This window comes from Felis catus, chromosome D1, assembly GCF_018350175.1.
Source record: "Felis catus isolate Fca126 chromosome D1, F.catus_Fca126_mat1.0, whole genome shotgun sequence".
In the NCBI taxonomy this organism is placed as follows: domain Eukaryota; kingdom Metazoa; phylum Chordata; class Mammalia; order Carnivora; family Felidae; genus Felis; species Felis catus.
In genome coordinates, this window is record NC_058377.1 from 71,142,379 (window position 1) to 71,167,735 (window position 25,357).

Genomic DNA, 25,357 nt, shown 5'->3' on the forward strand with positions numbered 1-25,357 from the left:
CAGGTCATGATCTCACAGTTCATGAGTTCAAGCCCCACAATGGGCTCTGTGCTGACAGCTCAGAGCCTGGAGCCTGCTTGTGAGTCTGTGTCTCCCTCTCTCTCTGCCCCTCCCCTGCTCACACTCTGTCTCTGTCTCTCTCAAAAATGAGTAAACATTAAAAAAAAAGAAAAGAAATCTTTATTCATATAGTTTTTAAAAATCATGTGATCATCTCAATAGATGCAGAAACATTTTTGACCAAATTCAACATCCTTTCATGATAAAAACTCTCAAATTAGGAGGAATCAACCTCAACATAAAAAAAAGGCCATGTATGACAAGCCCACTCTGTCATTTACATGATACTCAATGGCAAAAAGCTGAAAGCTTTTCATCTATTATCAGGAACAAGACAAAGGTGCCCACTTTCAGCACTTCTAATCAAAATAGTGCTCAAATTCATAGCCAGAGCATTTCAAGTAAAAGAAATAAAAGCATCCAAATCAGAAAGTGAGAAGTAAAATTGTTTGTTTGCAGATGACATAATCTTATATAGAAAACTCTAAAGACTCCATCAAAAAAATTGTTAGAACTGATAAATGAATTCAATATACAGGATATAAAATCAATACACAAAAATCAATTGTGTTTCTATATTCTAACAGTAAACTACCCAAAAAAGATGTTAAGAAAAAAATCCCCTGTACACTAGCATCAAAAAGAATAAAATACTTAGGAATAAATGTAACCAAATAGGTAAAAGATATTGAAACTACTAAACTACAAAACTACACTAAAAACTGTGAAACACTAATGAAAAGAATTGAGGAAGACACAAATAAATGAACAGATATCCTATGTTTATGGATTGAAAGAATTAATATTTTAAAAATGTCTAGCAAAAATGAACTATTGGGACCTCATCAACATAAAAAGCTTCTGCACAGTGAAGGAAACAATCAGCAGAACTAAAAGGCAACCAACGGAATGGGAGAAGACATCTGCAAATTATATATCAGATAAAGGGTTAGTATCTAAAATCTCTAAAGAACTTATCCAACTCAACACCCAAAAAACAAATAATCCAGTGAAGAAATGGGCAAAAGACATGAATTGACACTTTTCCAAAGAAGACATTCAGATGGCCAACCGACACATGAAGAAATGCTCAACATCACTCATCATCAGGGAAATACAAATCAAAACCACAATGAGATACCACCCCACACTTGTCAGAATGGCTAACATTAACAACTCTGGCAATGACAGATGTTGGTGAGGATGCGGAGAAAGAGGACCCCTTTTGCACTGTTGGTGGGAATGCAAACTGGTGCAGCCACTCTGGAAAACAGGATGGAGGTTCCTCAAAAAATTAAAAATAGAACTACCCTACAACCCAGACATTGCACTGCTAGGTCTTTATCTAAGGGATACAGCTGTGCTGTTTCGAAGGGGCACATGCACCCCCATGTTTATAGCAGCACTATCAACAATAACCAAAGTATGGAAAGAACCCAAATGTCCATCAATGGATGAATGGATAAAGAAGATGTGGTACATATATATATACAATGGAGTATTACTTGGCAATCAAAAAGAATGAAATCTTGCCATTTGCAACTATGTGGATAGAACTAGAGTGTATTATGCTAAGTGAAATTAGTCAGAGAAAGACAAATATCATATGACTTCACTCATTTGTGGAATTTAAGATACAAAACAGATGAACATAAGGGAAGGGAAGCCAAGATAATATAAAAACAAGGAGGGGGACAAAACCTAAGACTCTTAAATATAGAGAACAAACAGAGGGTTGCTGGAGGGGTTAAGGGAGGGGGGATGGGCTAAATGGGTAAGGGGCATTAAGGAATCTACTCCTGAAATCATTGTTGCACTATATGCTAACTTAGATGTAAATTAAATAAAACAAAAATAGAAAAAAAAAGTGTTTATTGATCCAGGGTGCCAGGGCACCTGGGTGGCTCAAGCATCTGACTCTTGGTTTCAGCTCAGGTCATGATCTCATGGTTCATGAGTTCAAGCCCCACAGTGGGCTCTGAGCTATCAGTGCAGAACATGCTTGGGATTCTCTCTCTCTCCCTCTCTCTGGCCTTCTCCTGTTTGTACTCTCTTTCTCTCTCTCAAAATAAATAAATAAACTTAAAAAAATAATGGTGGAGTAAAAATTTTTAAAAAAATGTCTATACATCCAAAATGAACTACAGATTCAAAGCAATACTTGTCCAAATTCCAATAGCAGTTTTAACAGAAATAGAAAAAAAAATCTTAAAATCTAATGGAACAAAATTAGACTCAAAGAGCTAAAGCAATCTTCAGCAAAAAGAACAAAGCTGGACACATCACACTTCCTGCTTTTGAACTATATTACAAAGCTATAGTAATCAAAACAGTATGGTATTGATATAAAAATAGACACATAGATCAATGGACAGAATAGAGAACCCAGAAATAAAATCATGCACAAATAATTTTTGGATTATGTTTATTATTTTGTTGGTACATTAGAAATGAAAATAAACTGTGAGAAGCTACAAACACATGTCACATCATGAAGTTTATGGAACAATGGAGGCACCCAATGCAGAAGGTTAAAAGTGGCTTATCCCGTAGGGGGTGAAAGAACTTCACACACACAAGTCATCAATGCTGAGATTATTGACAGCATTTGCCAGCTGGAGTTTATGCACCAGTGGAAATTTTAAAAATGAACATAAGGGAACACTGGCTACTCCTGACCTCTTAGCCAAGGAGTAAGGGTAAGTAAGAAGACATCAGAAGGTGCCTACAATCTCTACAAACACATAGGTTTACCAAAAAAAACAAGCCCCAAACCAAACATTTAGGCAATGCTGAATTTGCTCTTCAAGGATCCCCATTTTATGATGTTTCAACAACTCTTTCTCTTGCTAGATAGTTTCCTTTGAGGAAAGAGTATTTTTTTCTTTAGTTTCATTTTCTTCCATTTTGACCTGTCAAGCTTCTCCGTTTTGGACAAGTCTGGCTTATCATTCATCTTGAGGAAAAGACAGACTCAAGGCTTGAAGACCCGTAAAAGGCTGACTGCGGGGCTAACACTGCTCCACACAACACAAAGTTTCCACAGTCAAATGATTTTTGACAGAGGTACCAAGAATACATAGCGGGGAAAGGGGACAGCCTCTTCAGTAACCGATGTTGTGAAAACTGGATATCCACATGCAAAGGTACGAAATTCGATCCCTACCTTACACAACATACAAAAATCCAATCAAAAAAAGATTAGACTTAAACTTAAGACCTAAAACTGTAAAACTTCTAGAAGAAAACATGGGGAAAAACTCCTTGACATTGGTCTTGACAGTGATTTTGTGGGTCAGACACCAAAAGGATAGTCAACAAGAGCAAAAACACAAGTGAGACTATGTCAAATTGAAAAGTTTCTGCACTGTAAAGGGAACATCAATAAAATGAATAAGCAATCTATAAAATGAGAGAAAACTTTTGCAAATCATACATTCAGTGAGGGATTCGTATCCAAAACATATAAGGAACTCTTACAACTCAGTAGCAAAACACCAATAACCTAATTTAAAAAATGGGCAAAGTGGGGCGCCTAGGTGGTTCAGTCAGTTAAGTGTCCGACTCTAGATTTCAGCTTAGGTCACGATCTCATGGTTTGTGGGTTTGAGCCCCGCATCAGGCTCTCCACTGGCAGTTCAGAGACTGATTAGGATTCTCTCTCTCTCCCTCTCTCTCTCTCTCTGCCCCTCCCCTGCTCATGCTCTCTTTCTCTGTCTCTCAAAATAAATAAATAAACTTAAAAAAAAAACACTTGAAAAATACAAATGGGCAGGATTGAACAGACATGTTTCCAAAGAAGACAAACGGCCAAAAGGTGTGTGAAAAGATGTTCAGAGTCACTAATCAGCAGGAAACCAAATGAAAACCACAAAGTGATACTGCCTCACACCTGTTAGGATGGTTAATATAAAAAAGTGAAAAGAGAAGTTTTGGTAAGGATGTGGAAAAAAGGGAACCCCTATCTATATACTGCTGAATGTTAACTGATACAGCCATTATGAAAAGCAGTATGGATATTCCTTGAAAAAATTAAAAAGAGAACAACCATATGATCCAGCAATCCCACTTAGAATATATATCCAAGGACATAAAATTGCTACCTTAAAGAGGTATTTGCACTCTCATGTTCATTCACTGCAAAATTATTCACAATAGGCAAGATATGGAAACAACCTAAATGTCTGTCAATGGATGAATAAAGAAAATATGGTCATATATACAATAAAATATTACTTAGCCTTTAAAAAAAAGGAAACCTTGCCATTTGCAAAAATATGGATGAATCTGGACATTATAAAGCTGAGTGAAATGATCAAGACTCAGAAAGACAAGTATTGCATGGTCTCACTTATATATGGAATCTTGAGCAGAAAAAAAAGCTGAATTAGTAGTAGTAGAGTAGAATGGTAGTTTTCAAAGCATGGGGCATGAGAGAAAAGGGGAAATAACAGAAAGAAAAGAACATAAAAGAAAGAGAGAAAGGAAGGAAGGAAGGAAGGAAGGAAGGAAGGAAGGAAGGAAGGAAGGAAAAGAAAAGAAAGCAAAGGAAAGAAAGGAAAGGAAAGAAAGCGAGAAAGAAAAGTTAGAATGGTGAGGGGCTGGGAAGAGGAGTTCATAGGGAGTTACTGTTTGATGGATACAAAGTTTCAGTTTTGCAAGATGAAAAGAGTTCTAGAGATGGATAGCAGTGATGGTTGTGCAACAACATGAATGTACTTAATATCGCTAAACTGTACACTTAAAATGATTTAAATAGTGAATTTTATGTTATATGTGTTTTAGTTGCTGGTGTGCTGCCCTGGGAAGCAGGTGACAGTGAGGCCAGCAGTGGTTCTGGAAATGCTGCAGACCAGCCAGAGGTTGCAAAACATCCTGTTGCCGAGCAGCCTGATGGGGAGTACATCTGGGAGGTAGAAACCCTCTCCCAGGGCTGACAGAGCAGCCTCCCCTGGCCCATTGGGACCGAAACTGCTCATCATCTGCAGAGCCCCAGTCATTGAGCTGCTGAATAGCAGCATTAAGGAAGGTAACACTAAACTGTAGCTGCTGGCCCCAGAGCCACCTGGTTCAGTTTTGCCACTGAGGGCGTCCCCGTGGCTCCCATCTCTCAGATGGTACAAGCTCCTGTGGTCCTGGCAGGAGTGGCAGCTGGGGGCATGACCCCACAGGACCCACCCTCCATCCAGATTGTCTAGGTTCCGTCTGCAGTCCAGTTAGTGCACACATTTTGAGTAGAACTGGTACCTCTTCTTGTCTCACATACAGACCCCTACTAGCTGTCTGCCTTGGGTGGGCTAGGCTTGGGGTGGGGGGGAGCTGCAGGCTGGGCTTGATAATAAAGATAAGAATTTCTCCCTCAAATTTTTTTGTTAAACTTATATGTAAGACTGGTAGTAAGGGCTACCAAGCTACAGCCACTTCAGAATATCCGCCTAGGAGAAGGTACGTTCGGCTAAATGATGGTTTTCAATCTTTGCCCGAGGGCACCCCCTTTCCCCTAATGCAAAGAATAAACTAGCACTTGACCTACAGGGCTAGGAGTATGTTAACTCATGGGAGCTTGTGTCCCAGCCTCACTGAGCACCCCTAGTTCAGAGCTCACCCCGGAAGACTACAGGCTTTTCTTCCCCTCTTTCCTGCCTCTGTCACCACTGCTGATGAATCCTCTTTGTAGCATGGTCATGCTATCCTAAATCTGGAATGGAACATCACATTGTTGTGTCTTTATACAAATGTCCTATCTCTTTGAGATAACTTACAAATACAATGCAACTTCAGGAGGATTTTTCTCTTGGGATAAACAGAGGAGTTCTAAAGTTTACTTAGAAAATAAGTGGTCCAGAGACCTAAAAAGAAGAGCTTTGGGGTACAGATCAGCTTTAACAGCTGTTAGAACATATTTAAAAGTAATGATTATTTAAAATACTATGGCTATGATAAGGTAAAAATGTGTATTTGAGGAACTGAATGCAAAGGCACAGAGTAGACCCAATAATTTAGCTAAAGAGAGCTAATTTGTGCTAAGAGGTGACTGTGGGACAGGGTTGATATCCATTAGACACAGCAGGCATAGCTTACTGGCCCACAAAAATGTTTTCATTTTCAAATAAGTAAAAAAAAAAACTTTAAGAATGAAAATGAACATGTAGTAATGAATCCAGCCTGGGTTGTATTTGCCTTTATTATACACAGTTATAAAATAAAAGCAAAAATGCCTAAGACACATGAAAATCACAAGGCAATCTTAGCCAACTGAGCATAAACTTTCTCTATTCATGATCTGTATCATGCTCACCACCATCATAATGGTTATAATCTAATTATTAACCCATAACCCTATAGCCATAATTATTATACCTAATAATATGCATTGTCAGTAAAAACAACACAGCTTCAAGACAAGGGCCTGTCTGCTCGTTTTAGCAAGTTTGTTCCCTAACTCTTACATATTGACTGTAAACAGCCACTGGATTATCCGTTTGGGCAAACATTAAGTTATATTCAAAATATATGTTTAAAAATTATAAATTAGTGGAAGAACTGTCCAAAAATTGCACAAAATAGGATTGAGAGTTTTTGCACATTGAAAAAAAATTTTTTTTAAGTTTATTTATTTTGAGGCGGGGGAGAGGCAGAGATAGAATCTCAAGCAGGTTACACTCTGCCAGCTCAGAGCCCAATGCAGGGCTTGAAGCCATGAACCGTGAGATCATGACCTGAGCTAAGATCACGAGTTGGACACTCAGCTATCGACAACAGCCAAAGTATGGAAAGAGCCCAAATGCCCATCGATGGATGAATGGATAAAGAAGATGTGTGTGTGTGTGTGTGTGTGTGTGTGTGTGTACACACACACACAATGGAGTATTATTCAGCAATCAAAAACAATGAAATCTTGCCATTTGTAACTATGTGGATGGAACTGGAGGGTTTTATGTTAAGTCAAATTAGTCAGCCAGAGAAAGGCAAATGTCATATGAGTTCACTCATATGAGGATTTTAAGATACAAAACAGATGAATATAAGGAAAGGGAAGAAAAATAATATAAAAACAAGGAGGGGGACAAAACATAAGAGACTTAAATACAGAGAACTCAGGGTTGCTGGAGGGCTTGTGGGAGGGGGGAATAGGCTAAATGGGTGATGGGCATTAAGGAGGACACTTGTTGGGATGAGCACTGGGTATTATACATAGGGGATGAATCACTGGAATCTACTCCTGAAATCATTATTGCACTATATCTAACTAACTTGGATGTAAATAAATAGATGAATGAATGAATGAATGAATACATACATACATACATAAATAAAATGTTTAAAAAAATTTTTTTAAACATGAAAAAAAACACAGGAGTTGGATGCTTAACCAACTGAGCCACTCAGGTGCCCCATATAAGCTTTTTGTTGTTGCTGTTGTTGTTGTAGGTGGTGGTGGTGGTGATGGCAGCATTTAAACTTGTAAATCATAGGGGCCCCTAGGTGGCTCAATCGGTTAAGCCTCCGACTTCGGTTCAGGTCATGATCTTGTGGTTCACAAGTTTGAGCCCCACGTTGGGCTCTGTACTGACAGCTCAGAGTCTGGAGCCCGTTTTGGATTCTGTGTCTCTCCCTCTCTGCCCCTCCCCTGCTCATACTCTGTCTCTCTCTGTCTCTCAATAATAAATGAACATTAAAAATTTTTTAATTTATGAATCTTTTCTTTTAGAAAAGGATCAAAAGATAATTTCTGTACAAGAACCAACTAATCACAGTGAAAAAGTAAACAGCACGAAAAGCATTTCATTCAAATGTTACAGAAATGGATCATTATGTTTAATATATAAGAAGTTTACTCTAATGTAGAAGTATCAATAAATGCTCCCTTGATAGCAAATGACATAATGCAAAATATAGATGGAAAGCAAATAGGGGTAAATGTTCATCTTGTAACCAAATTCAAATTAAATAATGAGGTATGTTTTTATATCCTTAACTTGTCAAGAAAGGTATAATAATAGCACTAGCACCATTGTTTACAGTGAAATGGATGAGACTTTATGACTGTGGATAAAAAACAGGAACACAGTAGTAGGTACTGAAACCATAGAAGGTTCCTGCCCTTTGACCCAGTAATTTCACTCACTGTAATTTAGATGAGGAGCTAATTCAGGAGAAGGGCAATCCCTCTGTATGCTGCTCCTCCCTGTAGCATTCTCTGTAATAGCAGAAATTGAAAACAACCTGAATGTCCAACAACAGGGACAGTGAAGACAGTGACGTAAATTGCGGTACATTAACTGGATAAAATGTTGTGCAGTTCTCACAATAATTATGAAGAATATGAGCCAGTGTAAGGTGTTGTTCAAAATACTGTTTGGTAAAACTAAATGTCCAATTATGCAGATGTTTGATTGTAGCTCTGTAAAATATGCTAGAATGTAGACAAGGACTATGAGGGAGCAGAGAAAAATAGTGTTTGCTCCTGCTCCTTCCCTCCCAATCATGAAGCTCTCATGAAGTTTCTTTCAGCATCCACACACTCCATGTTCCCGCCTTGTTCCCTCTTTTCCATTGCTCCTTCTTCCATTCATTGAGTGGATTCCTGCTGCTCCAGGGCACCCATGTCACTTACCATTTTTTGTATTCAGCACTAGGATCCAATGAGGAAGACCTATCCCCCTCTGCTCACTGAGCTCACCGTTCACACACAGATGCATAAGGAAGTATTTGTGATACAGTATAGAAATCCATAAAGTGATAGGAAAAAAAGGAAGCTAAGTGAGAACCAGATTCCTTAAGAATCAATCACATGTTTTATCTCTTCAAAGGGATTTTGCATGGAGAAAGTGCAAAGTGCTGGGGGAATTTGATCCCTTGATTACCAGACTTTGCCCACATGACAAGTTTCCCTCCTGCTGGCTCCCTCCCTCTGAAGTAAAAATACTCAAGTCTCTCCTCCAACACAAAAATCAAGTTTTCCCCACTCAACATCTTTTCTATAAACTCCTTCCTTTTCAGTCACAATCCATACTTCTAATTCCATACTGAGCAGTCACTGCCTACCCTGCTGCTAGTTGAGTGCATTGCGATAATAAAAACCACAAGAAAAGATGAGGTCACACTGGAATATGTAGGGCTCTTGCAATCCAGGTGGAGGAGACAGAAATTGCAGAAAGAAGGAAGAACTCGGTATTCCAGAGCAGAGACAAGCCGGCGTGTCTAGAACTTGTGAACACAGATGGGAATGGCAAGTGTTGAACCTGGAGGTGTAGGCAAGAGCCCCACCATGTGGGGTCTGTGGGTCTGAGTAGAGTTTGAAGTTCATTCTAAGCTTAATGGAAGCCATGGAGTGGAGACACAGCTCTGCTGTTTCTTCTCTCCCATCCTAGACTGTTTGCACAGCATCCTCATCAACCCTGATTTTTATGGCAATAATAGGAAATACATAGGTTAGGTGATGATACCCATCTTACAGGTGAGGAAAAAACACTTGACCAAGGCCATATGACTGGTAAGGGAAAGAAGAGTGGTAAATGGGACTATTAATTGTCCTGGGAACTCAAGAGATAAAATGTATGGCCCTTTCTTTGTCACTAGTCCATGTAGGTATGTAGGTATCTTTCCCTCTTGGGCTGTGCTTCACCTGAGAAGCTGTGCTCTGTAGGGGTCCCTCCCGCTCTCCACTATGAAATGATAAAATCTCTCCATTCCCTTCAGCCTCCTCATCTGGAGCATCCTAACTCTGATGTCCAGGCCACAAGCTAGACCAATTTAATCAGAACCTGGAGGACGTGGTTAAAACCAGATATGAGCATTTCATAAATTCCCAGAAGATTCCAATGGGCATTGAAAGTGAGAAGTCCATGATGGGCAGGTATGAGGGCCACCCAGATCTACCTTGCACTGTACCTCCTTCCTCATCTTCCATTACTTGTCTCCCAGATGCGTCCTCCCTGCCCAAGGGCTGCTCTTGAAACTGTAGTTAGGCCACACCCCTTAACCACTTTCTGTAATATTTACTGTTGTCCTCCAATCCCCATATTGAAAGGCTAATGGATTCTGCAGATTAAATAATCCCAGTTCTGGAGCTGTCCTGGGATTAGACTGCCAGACAATGGCACAGTGCCCCTTGCTCCTGGTTTTACTTAAATAATTCACTTAAATAGCCTGTTTCTTCCAAAGCCCAGGTCCTTTAGCCAAATGGAGGTGAGCAAGGGCTGTCTCCAATGGAATGCAGGAGAAGAAGTGAGCTGCTCATATGGAACAGTGGTTGCAGGAGCCACAGAATTAAGGGACAGACACTTAAGGCTTCAAGTCTTCCTTGTAAACTACCTACTCCTGGTCAGGGAGGCACAGCCAAGAACCCTGCACAAAATGTTGCAGGCACCAGGATGGGATTTCGTGGGGAAATAGGTACTACTTACATAAATGGGTTAGAAAAAAGCTTAGGGCAGAAAGTCACCACCATGGGATAAAGCACCCAAGGTTAGCTAGCGAGATTTTGTAATGGGATCACGAGTAACTTGTTGTATCACCTGCAGGAAATTACTTTCCATTTGACGCCAATGTACAATTATACTTCGATCACAAACTCCACTTGCCCCCCAGATCCTTTGCTTCTTACACACACAAGTTAATAATTACTGTGTGATTGTTTTCTTCACATTCACATGTGTAAGATCTTATTTTCTACATGCTCACCACGTGAGTAATATCTTGTGTACTCAATAAACATGGAGCTGAAACTCCTGTTCAGGGCTCTTGTCTCCTCCTGGACATTAACTTCTCTCGTATTCAATTCTGCATCCGCTCCCTTGCTGGATAAGAGAGAACTCCAGACTCATAGTCTGCGACAGGATTCAATTTGGAGGCCCAAGGGGAACTAATGGAGGGCTTCCCTCTTCCCTGTTCAGTTCTTCCATCCCCTCTCCCTGATCTTCTCCCTGGCTCTGTCCTAGTCCCCCAAATATTCCTCGTAATGCTATTCCTACTCAGTTTAAGAGAAAAGTTCTCAACTCTTTCAAACGCTTCCTCTGGGCTCAGATATCTTCCCCCAGTGTATGGGAGGATCCAAGTTTAAGGTGCCTGATGTCAACTCTCACTGGTGCCTTCCTGGGATCCAGGACTCTTGAGTCATCCAACAAGGAACTTTTTCATGTTACTCAACCAATCCATTTAGAGGGATGAGCACAGGGTTATCTTGTTTATTTATCCATCCTTAATTCACTTATTCAATGGAGATTTATTTTCACCATAAACAAGGTAAATCCCATATTTCCTTTACAACTTGTGTACAGCCTAGCAGCAGAGATAAATATATTCACATAGGAGGACACTCACTGATTTGCAGCTCAGATGCCACAGATACATTACCCTTCCCTTGTCAGTATATTCATGCTTATTTCCAGTCATTGGAGATTGTATCAGTAGGATGATCAGTATGATGATTGTTGCAGGACGCTTATAGAAGACTTCTCAGAGGAAAGAGAACTAGATGGTAGCAAGTCTCCTGGTTGATGTACAAACACTGGGTGGACTGGGCTGTCCTGGTTAAGGTCCAAAAAGAAAAAAAAGAAAGAAAGAAAAAAGAAAAAAAGTTCCATGGCAATGAATGAGAATGGTGTGTGAGCACCGAGGAGTGGACTGGGTTCCACGGACTAGGCCAGCAGTAAGAAATGTTACTTCTGGGAATAGTGTGCTCTTAGATATAAGAAAATCCCTCACGAGTAGCATATGTGCACACTGGGGGAAGTGAAGGAGGGTGTGAGTATAGCTCAGAGCTGTTAAAAAAGCACCTTAAGACTGAATTTCAGAGCAGAAAATCTGCCCTTCAGTTGGGAACAAGACATCAGTGGCTCCCCATTGCCTGGAACTGTGAGTTACAACCAAGGCAGGCCCACTCCCCAAGAGGAAGGAAGGTTTCGTGCAGGCCCCTGCCCACTCTGCAGGTTGAGAAAACCAACCATGGTGACTCATGTTTACTAATTGGAATGCATCAGAATCATTCATTATTTTGTCACAGAAGAAAGAATGAGAACCACAGGCCTTGAAAATAAAGTCCCCCTAGCAAGGCATACATAAGCCCCCACAACCTCATTTCCATCTACCTTTTGGACTCCTCTCCAGCTGCTAGCCAGTTTTCTCCCTAATGTCCACTCTGTTCAGGGGCTATATGGTTGGGTGACTTGGGTCCCCGTCCTCCAGCTGGAAGGGTGGTGTGATAGATTTTAAACATCACAAATTCTTACAGATGTTCCATCACAAGGTGAGGACTTGCTTTGTCCAATATAATGTGACAGAAATTACATCACACAGGTCTCAAGTTTCCAAGTCAAGAGTCCTTACAGTTTCTGTTCTCACCCTCATGGAATGCTGTGTGTGGTGTGTGTGTGTGTGTGTGTGTGTGTGTGTGTGTGTATGTGTGTGTGTGTGTGTGAGAGAGAGAGAGAGAGAGAGAGAGAGAGAGAGAGAGAGAGAGAGAAAGACAGAATGAGTAAGCCCAAGCTGGCTTGCTGGGGAAACACACCCAAGACAGGAGAACCCAGGTGGCCCAGACAAGCAGCACGTCTGTGACAGACACCCTCCAGGCCAGCCAACCCCGAGCTGACTTGCCAAGTGACTCTAACTGTGTAACTGGACCCACCACATGGAAGATAGTGAACCAACTCCACGTGGAAGATAGTGAGCCATCCCACCTCAGTCCTGCCCAAGTTCCTGGCCCACAGAATCACAAACGCATATGCTGTTCTGGTTTTGAGCCACGACATTTTTGGGTGCTTTGTTAGGTAGCAAGGTTCATGGAAACAGTGGGCTAAGCCAATCAGGGCAAATCCTTCCCTCCCGTCACAGTTGGGCCAAAACACAGGCCTAAGTCATCAGTGCAGGCTCAAGGAATCAGTGAGAACCTCAAAACCATGCCCGGGACACCTGGGCAGAGCTGTTCTCCCTCCTCTGCCTACCGTGCTGTGGAGTAGAGCCAAACTATGGCACCGTTTTGCAACCTTAAAAGGAGGAGCCAGCCCAAGGAGGAAACCCTTACGTGAAAACTTCACAGGACACTGCACAGAAGCAGAGTCGAGAGCCTTGATCAACGTCTCTGTCAAACTGCACCGAATCTCACACCCCCTCCAGACTTTTAGAATCATACAGGTCCTAAATCCTCTCGGTTACTCAAGGCACGTGACTGAGGCTTTGGGGATTTGCAATGGAAAACGTCCAACTGACACACTCCCAAGCTGTAGAACTGTGGTTTTCGTGTCTACCCTATGAAAGAACCCCACTTCTCACACAGAACCCGGAGCAGAAGCATAAAACGAAAGCCAGTGTGTTTGAGATAGGGGTGGGCAGTCCAGAACCCTAACTGACAGCAACTTCTTAACTCCCTGTGTTCGTTTCCTAGGGCTGCCCTAAGAAAGTACCACAAACTGGGCATCTTAAAACAACAGCAGCTTGTCGTCTCCCAGCTCTGGGGACTAGACCCCAAAATCAGTGTGTCAGCAGTGCCATGCCCCCTCTGAAAGCCGTAGGGGAACCCTCCCCTGCCTCTAATTTCTGGTTTGTCGGCTTCCTCGCTGTTCCTTCTTTGTGTTACAGATGCGTCACTCATCAATCCTCCTTGTTCCCATGGGTTCTCCCTGAGCCCCTTCCCACCGTCTTCCCTGAGCATGTCTGCCTGTGTCCAAATCCCCCTTTCTGTAAGGACACCACACTAATGACTTCAGTTAAACCCGATTACTTCTGCTAAGACCGTATTTCCAAATATAGTCATTCTGAGATGGTAGGGGTTAAAACTTCAACATACCTTTTGGGGAGAGATGTTTTAACTTGTAAACCTCGTTATCCCAGGACAGTACCTGAGGCAGCTAAGCAGGGCATGGGGGCTCTGAGGGAGATGGTTTGTGTTTTTATTTCTCTGTGATATTTTAAATTCTGAAACTCGTCCCAAATTGTCCTTTTTACTGTTCTTAGTTTTCAAGGCTAAGATTGAATGGCACCCCTACTCCTTCTGCTCCTGCCTCTACAAGAATTAATTCCTCTCTCTTCCATGTTTCGTAAAATTTGTTCATAAGTCAAATAAAGCACTGTCAACATCTCATTAAGGTTATATCTGTATATATGTGTTATTTCTACACTGGACTGTGTATAACCCTGACCCAAGGTTGTCACTTGCATTTAGCTTCTTGACTGGCTTATAGTAAATATTCAGCAAGAATTAAATGAAATAGAATTATGTGTCTTGACATTTATAATTGTTGGAGGGCAGTATTTGTTAAATAGGAAGAAAAAGGTTTTATTCATTCCTTTAAAAGATACTTGCTTGGCAAAAGACTCAGTTTAGGGCTCTAAGTTTATGACATCAAAATGGTCTTAGGAATCTGTAAGAAGTGGAGGGAACTGAACATTGACTGGAAGTCACTCTTGTCTCAGTTTTCCCCCCATTCAACTTTTCCTTGTTGCTTGTAATCCTGTCATTAGAACACTTAGACATCAAATGTAGTATCTTACGATTTTTGTATATTACAGTCTTTTACAGTTTTAATTTTGTTCATTGGTGGTTCCTGAATATTCATGTAATAGTTTTATGAAAATGGTAGAATAGCAAAATCCAGTGTGGAAACATTCAGTGTGCTAAGCCTGTGTAGCTGCCATAGCGTTTGTGCCTGTGCTAGGGGGACAGGAAGGGACAAGGTTTAATACTGACATATAGGAAGTAATACTGAAAGGTGAGGCCCACGGTTGATGAGGTCAGGGAATTGGAGAAGGAGAGGGAGCGTCCATACTGGAAGTTCTCTTCTAACCTAAACCAAGGCTCTCCTGTTCACTGGCTGCTCTGGGATCAAATGTACATCTTGCTTACATGAGTTTAAGAAATAACTCCAGCTACCTCTTCATGCCTAACAGAGTCATCCAGCTGCTTTGCCTGCTTTCCAGGTAACTAAATATCAGAACTCTTACAAAGGAACCACTGTGTTTAGCCCAACAGGCACACGCTAGGGAAACACTCCTCCAACAAGCAAATATTAACATGTGTCCCATGAAAGTGTTGTGAAGATTAATGATACAATGTATTTTAAGTGCCTGGTCACTCAGTGTCCAATGCATGGTGGATTTTAGGTTGGATTATTGTAACCAAGTCTTCACTTCTACCCTATTAATGGATTTATATAATTAAGTCCTTCACCATGTGATTTTTCAGTGTCTCCTTCTTGGAGTAAAGTGTATGGCCTTGCTCCAGTATTACTCAGCTTGGTCAGCAATACGACTCACTATAGCCAAAAGAATGTGAGTAACGTATGTCAGACCTAAGGTTTTAAATGTTCTTGGTTTATCCTAGCATCTTGGAACGTCCATCCTGTACGGTTAAAAGAGCATGTGCCAAGTGTTCATTGCTCTTTCTGCTTGTGTACAAGAATGCACACAGATGGAGCATTCTGAGCCCAAGGCAAAGTCTGCAGTTCAGCCTGGCCAAGCAAGCACAGCTGAGATCAACCAAACCTGCAGGGTCATCAGCAAGAACGATAAATGTTAATGTAAACCACTGAGATTTTTGTGGCTGTTAGATATGCAGCATTTCTGCATCAATAGCTAAGTAATACTGGCTACTATTATTGTTGTTAGTATTACTATCTCTGCCCTAAGGAACATTCCATCCTTGAGAATCCCACTCCAGCACTGAGCTCAGAATATTACAGACTAGAGACAAACCACGTACGCTCACGGAATGTCGCATTTCATTTCACATATTGAAAAACTGGTACCCAGAGATATAGAATCAACTGCAAAAAGTCTCACGGCTTATTCCCAGACAGAACTGCAAGCAGCATATAACTCAGGGGTAGAGGGACCACACATCTCAGTTTGTCCACGATGGTCCCAGTTCACACCTGTTGCACCTCTATAATTATTAATAGCTCATAGTCTCTGAAAAAAGTTATGGTTTTACAGGAAATTATATGGTTACCCTACTTACTGGCTAACGAACATAAAATTTAATTTGGAAGTTGTCAGTGAAGATGATTTCGGTTGTAAATAAGATTTAAAAATGAGGGGAAAAAAATAACACAAACTGGATTAAGTCATAAAAGAGATTGATTAGCTCATTAGGAATGTGGGAACAACAACGTTTGGTTTATTCCAACTTGTCTGATCCACACACAACTTTCCCCAAGGGCTGACTCCCCTTCACTATGGCAAAGTGATCTGCTGCGATGCTTCCACATCCATACCCTGTGCTACATGTTTCTTCTTTCCTGTCACAGAAGAAAGGAAAGAATTTCTCTAAAATCCTCTCAGAAGAGCTAAGAGGCATATTTCCTAGAGGCTCCCAGCAAATGAATCCTCATGCTCTTTGACCCAATTTTGCCAGCATGCCCATCCCTCCACCAAACTCTGGAGCCAGACAGCAGAGTCACATTAATTTGAATCACATGTCCTGCCTTCAAGGCCAGGGGTGGGGTCAGCTTTAGCCAAGAGGGCTTGGGCTGGGTAGGGTTGGCATTAATGTTGAATATCAGGGGAATTAACAAGAGAAGGGGAAATGGAGATTGGGGAGGCCACTCAACAGTGCTTGTCCATTCAATACACAGCTTGTTGTCTTCAAAAAGTAAATGGGGTTTCTGCCTTTAAACAATGAGTGCTCCATAATGCAATCCCAGAGCGGTCATCCAGTTTTTGCCAGGAGTTCCCAACATCCTATCATCAGGTTGGATGGCTAAAGAGCACAGTGGGGCTGAGAGGCATCTCCCTGTGTACTTACCAAGTGGGGCTGGAATGAAATGGGCCAGAGCATGAGCCACACCTGGATTTGAATCCCAGCTCTGCTACTTACTATGTAACCAGGCTTGTTTCTTAACTTCTGTACAGATCTGTAACTGGGGGCAGTAATGTCTACTTCATAATGTTTTGAGAGAATTCAAAAACATAACGGTTTTAAATTATCTACCACAGGACTGACTACATGGGTAATCAATTTCCTTTCTTTGTGCCTTAATTACTTGTTGAGACAGAACAGATCCAGCAAAGGAACTATAATAGCTTGAAGCATCATCTCTACCAAAGGAACATCCCACTGACCAGCTTTATGAGACACAGCTTAGGCATATATATATATATATGTGTGTGTGTGTGTGTATATATATATATCCTTCTGGTGCCTCCTGCAAACATGCTGACACATTCATAATGTTTTCGTATCCATTTTCTGGACTTGTTTGCCACCCTTGTCAGATTCTTTCCTTAGTGTGTATTAATTAATGATGTCACAGTCTTCTTCCAGATCAGTTTCTTTCAGAGTCCACACTTTGGTCTCTACAGATGCCAAATCCCAAGCATTAAATGTGAGATTACTCATTTTAACGTAAGGTCTTGACGAGAAGCTCACTTTAGTCCCCTATGAACTTAAGCATCTTCCTGGACTATCCTTTCTCTAGATGGAGAGGGACAAGTGAGTCTAAGGGTGTGAAATCCTTCTATACAATTTAAAACACTATGCAGATAAGGGTAGCATTATATATGCACTGCTGGAGGAGAAAGATTTCACAGACTTCAAATCAGACCAGCCTCCTTCCTCCCCACCGCCCATACTCCTTCTAAATGGACATTGCAGCCAAGCTTTGTTGGAATCTTTTTTTTTTTAACTAAATTTTGAAATAAATTTAGATATACAGAAAATTTGCAAAGTTGTACCAACAGTTTCCATATACCCTATCCTGTTTTCTCCTGGCGTTATCAATTTTACAACCACAGTCCATTTGCCAAAATTAAGAAATTTAACATTATTGCAATAAAATTAAAGTATAAAATTATTCAGATTTTACCAGTTTTCTCCACTAATATCTTTCCTGGTTCAGGACACTACACTGCATTTCGTTACTAGTTCTCCTTGGTCTCTTCTGATTTTTTAACAGCTTCTCTGTATTTCCTTGTTCTCATGACCTGGATACTTTCAAATACACTGGCCAGGTATTTCTTACACTGCCCCCCAATCTAAGTTAGCTGTTCTCTCACAATTAGATAGAGGTTAGGGGTCTTGGAGGAAGAATCTCCCTGAAGTGGTACCCTTTTCATTGATCGTGTCAGAGAGGCCAAGATAACAAAATATGTATTCCTTGTGATATTAATCATAAGTGCTTGGTTAAGGTATTATCTGTGAAGTTTCTTCTTTCCCTTTCCATACTCTTTCTGTTATATGAGAGTCACTTAGTTCAGCCCACACTTATGGCCACATGAGTACTTCCTTACTCTCTGACACTACATGATGCTCCAGACTCATCCGTATTTGCCCTGTCCCAGTCCTAGAATCAGTCATTTCTCCAAGGATTCCTCCTTCATTTTATTGGAGAATGGTATTTAGAAACCAATTTCTGAGTGCTAGGTGTGCTGCCTCTTTTGACCAGCTTAAATGTCAAAAAACATAAAATAGTTTTGGGATTGATTCCCTCCTGTTTTCCTGATCTTTCCCCTGAATAAGATCCTACATCAGATCTTTCCAATATTCCTTTGTTCATTCGGTCATTCATTAATTCAACAACATTTACTTATCTCCTATCATGTGTTAGATACCACTGTACTTGACACTGAGAATGAAGTTTGCATTTACACAGCCTAAGTGCAAATTGTCTGAAGTGATAGCCCTGCTGAGATATAAAAAACAGATAGGAATTAGGCAAAGAGAGAAGGGAGGTGGGGTAAGATAAAATAAGGGATAATAAACACATGTGTTCTCCAAGCACGTGTCCACAGAGACACTTAAGAGAATCAGGTTAGTTGTCATTTTTTTATTCTATTACTTAATCAGATAATATAATTTTATATTTGTGAGTAAGCCCCATTCTCCCACTGGTTGTACTTACTCTGGAGGAGTAGATAGGGAATTTATAAAATCTCTAACCATCTAATAATGCTAAATGAAAGAAACTCATGGCCAAAAAAAGTAAAATGCTAAAACCAATGATAAACACAAACACAATGTGTCCTAGAGCAATTTCTTGTAATTAAAACCAATGAATAGCCCCAGTGTAGTGGCTACAATACTGTGTGCTGGTGGTGGAGAAGCAACCCAGAAAGACATGGCCTCATGTTGAAAGCACCTTAGGCCAGGTGTGATGAGCATTACAGAAGGAAGCTGCATGGAGCTATAGGACATATAGCAAGCAGATTTGACCATCTTCAGGGTTCAAAAGATTCCTAGAGAAAGTAGCCTTAATGATGAGGATTGAAGGAAGACCAGAAACTGATAAACTGACAAAAAAACCCAAGATCTGGGTGCTAGATATGCTACATCTTGTGATTGGCTTAAATCTCAAACAACTCATCTACTATCACAGTTTTGTGAGTAATTCACTAATCTCTTCATTACTCCTAATCTTTACCCCAAATAGAATCATACACTAGGCTATCTTCAGTATTCATTCTTTCATTCATTTATTCAATATCTAATAAAAAGAGAGGGAGGAAAAGCATTCTTACAATATACAGATTCTATAAATATACAAATCCGAGCAGGAATCCTAGCACTGCTTTGAATAACATTTTTTAGTTGAATTGGATGCCTGGTTTCTCCATCCTAATAACTCACATGGTCATTAAATAAATGCTGACATGTAGTATTGATTTATATCAATAGTAAACATTTATATCAATACTAAAGTTCTAAAGAATTCAGTAATGTACTCTTCTGAAAATCTTTTGGTTCATAAAAAACCACTCCAAAACGTAGTGAATTAAAACAAAACAACTATTCTGTTAGCTTAGAAAGGTACAGTTTGGGTAGGGCTTGGCATCTGCTGGGGTGCCTTGACTGAGAGCAAGAGGACACGTTTCTAAGTTGGCTTAATCAACTGGTTTTTGGTGGCTGTCAGTTGGGAGCATAGCTGGGGTTGAAGGCTGGGAACCCTGGGTTTCCCTCTGCATGGGTCTCTCCGAGTGGCCTTGGTTTTCTCATGCAATGAGAAATTCCAAAGGCAGAAATCCTAAGAGTCAGACCTAGGAGAAAACTGGACTGCCTTTTACAACATGGCGTCAGAAGTCTCTTTCTGTGCCACCTGCTGACCTGTATTCATTGAGCTAGTCATAAAGGTCTATCCAGTTTAAGAGGAAGGGAAATAAACTCCATCTCCTAATGGGAATATAGCAAGGTGTTTTTTTGTTTGTTTGTTTTTGTTTTTTCTTTAAAGCAGGTGGGATGGGAAATAATATTGCAGGCACTGCTGGAAAATACAATCTGCCAGTCAAGAGATAACTTCTTCAACTCCACATAGATGTTTAATAAAATGGTATTGTTGATTTTTGAAACAAGGATATCCAAGTTTTGTTACCTTTCCTTTGATATGATTCTGAAAAGATATTTTACTAGAACTGGGGGACCGAGGTGGCTTAGTCAGTTAAGTGTCTGACTCTTGATTTTGGCTCAGGTCATGATCTCATGGTTCGTGGGATCAAGTCCCATGTCAGGTTCTGTGTTGACAGTGAGGAGTCTGTTTGGGATTTTCTCTCTCCCCCTCTCTCTGCCCCTCTACTGTTCACACATACTCTCTATCAAAATCAATCAATAAACTCAAAAACCTTTTTTTGAAAAATAAAAATTTTAAAAATATATTTTACTAGAATCATCAGAGTTTGTCTTTCTTTCTGCAGATGTAACACTCAATTTACTCCCTATTAAATTTAAAAACTGTGGCAGTTACATGATCAGCAATATTTCTTTAATGGATGAGACACTATTTTGTTTTCCTACTTACCTTCCATTTAATATAGTACCTAATGATTATTAGCTATTATTATTATTATTCCATATGAGACACTGTATCTTCACTTGATGATGAAATCTAATGTGGAGAAGTGAAGGCAACTTTTCTAAATCGTAATTAAAATTAATTAAAAATTAGGTGCGCCTGGGTGGCGCAGTCGGTTAAGCGTCCGACTTCAGCCAGGTCACGATCTCGCGGTCCGTGAGTTCGAGCCCCGCGTCAGGCTCTGGGCTGATGGCTCAGAGCCTGGAGCCTGTTTCCGATTCTGTGTCTCCCTCTCTCTCTGCCCCTCCCCCGTTCATGCTCTGTCTCTCTCTGTCCCAAAAATAAATAAACGTTGAAAAAAAATTAATTAAAAATTAAGCGATTTTTTTCTAAAATCACAGTGTCACAGCTGGGATTTGAACCAAAATCTTGTCCTAAGTCTAGGTTCTCAATGTTAATTAAATCTGTCTAATCCGGATGGCCAACAGGCACATGAAAAGATGCTCAACATCACTCCTCATCAGGGAAATACAAATCAAAACCATACTCAGATATCACCTCACGCCAGTCAGAGTGGCCAAAATGAACAAATCAGGAGACTATAGATGCTGGAGAGGATGTGGAGAAACGGGAACCCTCTTGCACTGTTGGTGGGAATGCAAACTGGTGCAGCCACTCTGGAAAACAGTGCGGAGGTTCCTCAAAAAATTAAAAATAGACCTACCCTATGACCCAGCAGTAGCACTGCTAGGAATTTACCCAAGGGATACAGGAGTACTGATGCATAGGGGCACTTGTACCCCAATGTTTATAGCAGCACTCTCAACAACAGCCAAATTATGGAAAGAGACTAAATGTCCATCAACTGATGAATGGATAAAGAAATTGTGGGTTATATACACAATGGAGTACTACATGGCAATGAGAAAGAATGAAATATGGCCCTTTGTAGCAACGTGGATGGAACTGGAGAGTGTGATGCTAAGTGAAATAAGCCATACAGAGAAAGACAGATACCATATGGTTTCACTCTTATGTGGATCCTGAGAAACTTAACAGAGTGGGAGAGAGCCAAAGCATAAGAGACTCTTAAAAACTGAGAACAAACTGAGGGCTGATGGGGGGGGGGGGTGGGAGGGAGGGGAGGGTGGGTGGTGGGTATTGAGGAGGGCACCTTTTGGGATGAGCACTGGATATTGTATGGAAACCAATTTGACAATAAATTTCATATACTGAAAAAAAATAACAAAAAAAAAATAAAACCTGTCTAAAGCTTGGGTCATGATTTACATGTCAAGCTTATAAGAAAAATCTTCAGGCTCAATCTAAATGAGTTGAGATATCCTCCCCCAAAAAACTGTATCCTAGGATCTTTCATGTCAGAGATGGGAGTTAATACAGATTTACATTTGAATATAACTCTGTCTATTGTTCTGTGTGACAGAATACTTGAACAAAGCAAAATCTAAAGATACAATGTGGAGAGAACTAAAATATTGTGCTGCCTTTTCTCTATTCTTCTACCAATTCAATTTCATAATTCCATAACACATTGATTAAATGCCATAAGAAGATAAGAAGTTAGGAGATAAAAGGAAGCACAGAAATTTTGCTAATATAAAACAAATTACAGAATGTGTCCAGAAGGAAGCTGATCTTGATCAATGAAAAGAAAAAACAAAAAACAAACAAACAAAAAAGAAAGCTATATTGTGAAGACTGACAGTCTAGTGTTCATTTCCAAAACTAGCTCTGCATCAAAATCACCTGGAGAGTATAGTAACTATTCAATGCTCAGAGTTGACTTCTGGAAATTCAGATTGATTTGGCATAGGGTGGGGCCTGGGAATGTGTCTCTAACAAATACTCAGATAATGTTAATGCAATAAGATTTCTAGGAAACATAGCTTTAGGGTAAAACTCAGGGATTCTTTTTAAATTTCAATATTTAGCATGTATTTAAACTTCTGATGTCACTCTCTCTGTCAACAGATTTTTTCTCCTGGCTTTTTTTTTTCTTCTTCTTTTGGAATACCTACTACATAATATCTGTTCACTAATGGAAGCCAAGATTCTGATTCATTCTTTTGCAATTATCATATTAGATTATTGTAATATCTTTTGTGGTGAATCAGATGAAACACCATTTCCATATTTTTATTAGAATTAAAAATAGAATACAATTATGGAATACTTGATGTTTTCATATTTGCATTTCCTTTAAATATCAAAGTTTATTGCCACTGAACTACAGCATTAATGTTTGGTTGTGGAACCTTCTGTTTTAATACAGAAATAACTGACTCCTAGAATCAATTTTGTTTCTTTAACTGTTTACAAAAACTTCAAAAACTGGATGGATACTTCAATGACTTACCATAAGGATGAGTTCTCCAAAGACTGAACTGTAAAAGTTTAGCATTTGTCAGGACCTCTTAGAAGCTCAAGAAAGCTTTTAGCCCCTTCCTACTCCAATCCTATAATGAATTAAGCAGGGTTTTCCAGAATGTTTTGAGAATTTTTACATGGACTTCTTATATCCTTCAATCTCAGTAGAAATTCATTACTTCATTCAAAAGTTTTTTGAGCATATATTCCATTCTGGGCACAAGGAATACAAGTGTAAACAAGATAGAAAGCATTCTTGCTTTAATGGTGGGTATATATCTTTTGAATTATAATTGCATCAAACAAAGTAAGAATAAACTTTCTCAATAACCTTCCCCTATTCTGCCTCATCACCTGAAGTAACCTAAAAATCTCTGTCTCCTATAGAGACGGCAGAAAGGATTTCTTAGTAGCATTTTGGCCAGTGAAAACTCCTGAGGCTTCTGAGGCAAAGGACACAAGCCCTTCCCAGCTTTACCAAAAGGCAAAGCAATGACAAGGAGAAACCAACCATTATCTAACCAGTGGTCCCTGCTCAACACTAGGGCTCCTTGAGGAGCCTATCCTACATTATCATTTTAACTGTAGGTTTTCTGTGGATGGCACTTCTTGGGGTTGAAGAGAAGTTAGGCACTGGTTGCTTAAGTGTGTCTGACTACTGCTTAAACATGTGCTGAAGACAACTGGCCCAGGGCTGAGGGGTTTCCAAGGGCCTTTAATGTCTTCGGGGATCTTTGGCTTTGAGGCCAAAGACTGACTTTGATCAGAACATTTGAAAGCTGATCCAACTCTCACCAGCCTCAAAAACCGATTACATACTTGCTTGGAAATGACAACGATTTCTACTTGTGCCCTCGGAGCCCAATTATCCAGGGACACACCCCTCAGAGGATTACAGCCTAGATGGCTGGGCTCATCCCACATGGTGGACTTGCGTCTTCACCATGATTGTGTCTCATGAAAGAAACTGCAAAAACACCCACTCATCAGGTGTCCCTTGCCTGCAGACCTCCCTTAAATCAGACAAAGCTGAAAAGAGACCAAGAAAATCACCTCTGGATAACTGAAACAGCTGTCACAATTCATGACTGCCACCTTGACCGCAACTAAGTTCTCACTCAATCTAGGCTCTTAATTCACACACGCACCTCTAACCTGTTTGGTACTTTCTGTTGTTTTCCTGAGCACAGGTTAGTTGGCTGAAGCTGTTGTTACAGCAGGACATAAAGTTCCTGACCATTGTTTGTAAATTCTTACTCAGCATCTTTTTGCTCTGTGTTTACACATAATTCTGGCAAGCTCTGTTTCTGTTCTCTTCAGTACAGTTTAACTGTGTAGATGTCCAAAACCCCTTTTTATAGTTAGTGACCAGTATTTACAAGTTCTTACTCAATGCCTATCAGCTCTGTGTTCCTACAGCATTCAGCAAAGCTTGGTTTTGGTTATTTTGCTGTTCATTTCACGGCATACCAATGAACACAGGAGTGAGTGGATTTTACAAAAGACAGTTATAATGACAAAGGCAAAAAGTGATAGTTAACAACCTTTTGAGAAGAAAAAGAATAATTATATTAATTATAAAGAAAAATAATATATATATAATTATAAAGAAAAATTATATTAATTTTAGACCAACATCAAATAAAGATAGCAATATATTATCTAGTTTGGGGCTATTAGCCCTACATGTCTTATAATCCCTGAAAGCAGATGTTAGTGCCCAACACATTAAATGATGTTCTTATGATGATGTATACAAAATAAATAAAGGAATAAAATTACACTCAGTATATTTTTTTAAGAAGGTACAGGAGTATGCGATGCATTTTATCTAGTTTTCCATGTAAGTTGATATAATTTTGCACTTGAAGGGGTTAGCTTTTGTTATAATGACCATAATAGCCACTACTTTTGAGTGCCTCTTTCATGCCAGGCAATGTGCCAGGTGTTTAAGACAAATGGTCATTAATCTTGCTGGACAGTGAGCCTGCAACATGGCCAGGCATGCATCTGAGAGGTTTGGAGAAGGCAGATTCCTTCTGTTGTGGTTTTGCCAGTTGATTTTGAGAATTAAAGACTTACACATTGCCCTTCTCTTAAATTTCCTGATGTCATTTAATTTATCATATTGAGTTGATGTAGTTAGACAAGCTTTAATAATAATAATAATAATAATAGTAATAATAATAGTC

At 40.0% G+C, this 25,357-nt stretch overlaps 1 protein-coding gene and 1 pseudogene across 7 annotated transcripts in view; both read right to left on the reverse strand.

Moving 5' to 3' along the window:
* Nucleotides 1-25,357, reverse strand: part of CYP2R1 (cytochrome P450 family 2 subfamily R member 1) — a 168,053-nt gene that overhangs the window by 111,695 nt on the left and 31,001 nt on the right. The window lies entirely within an intron of this gene.
* LOC123380522 lies at nucleotides 2,082-3,619 on the reverse strand (annotated as a pseudogene).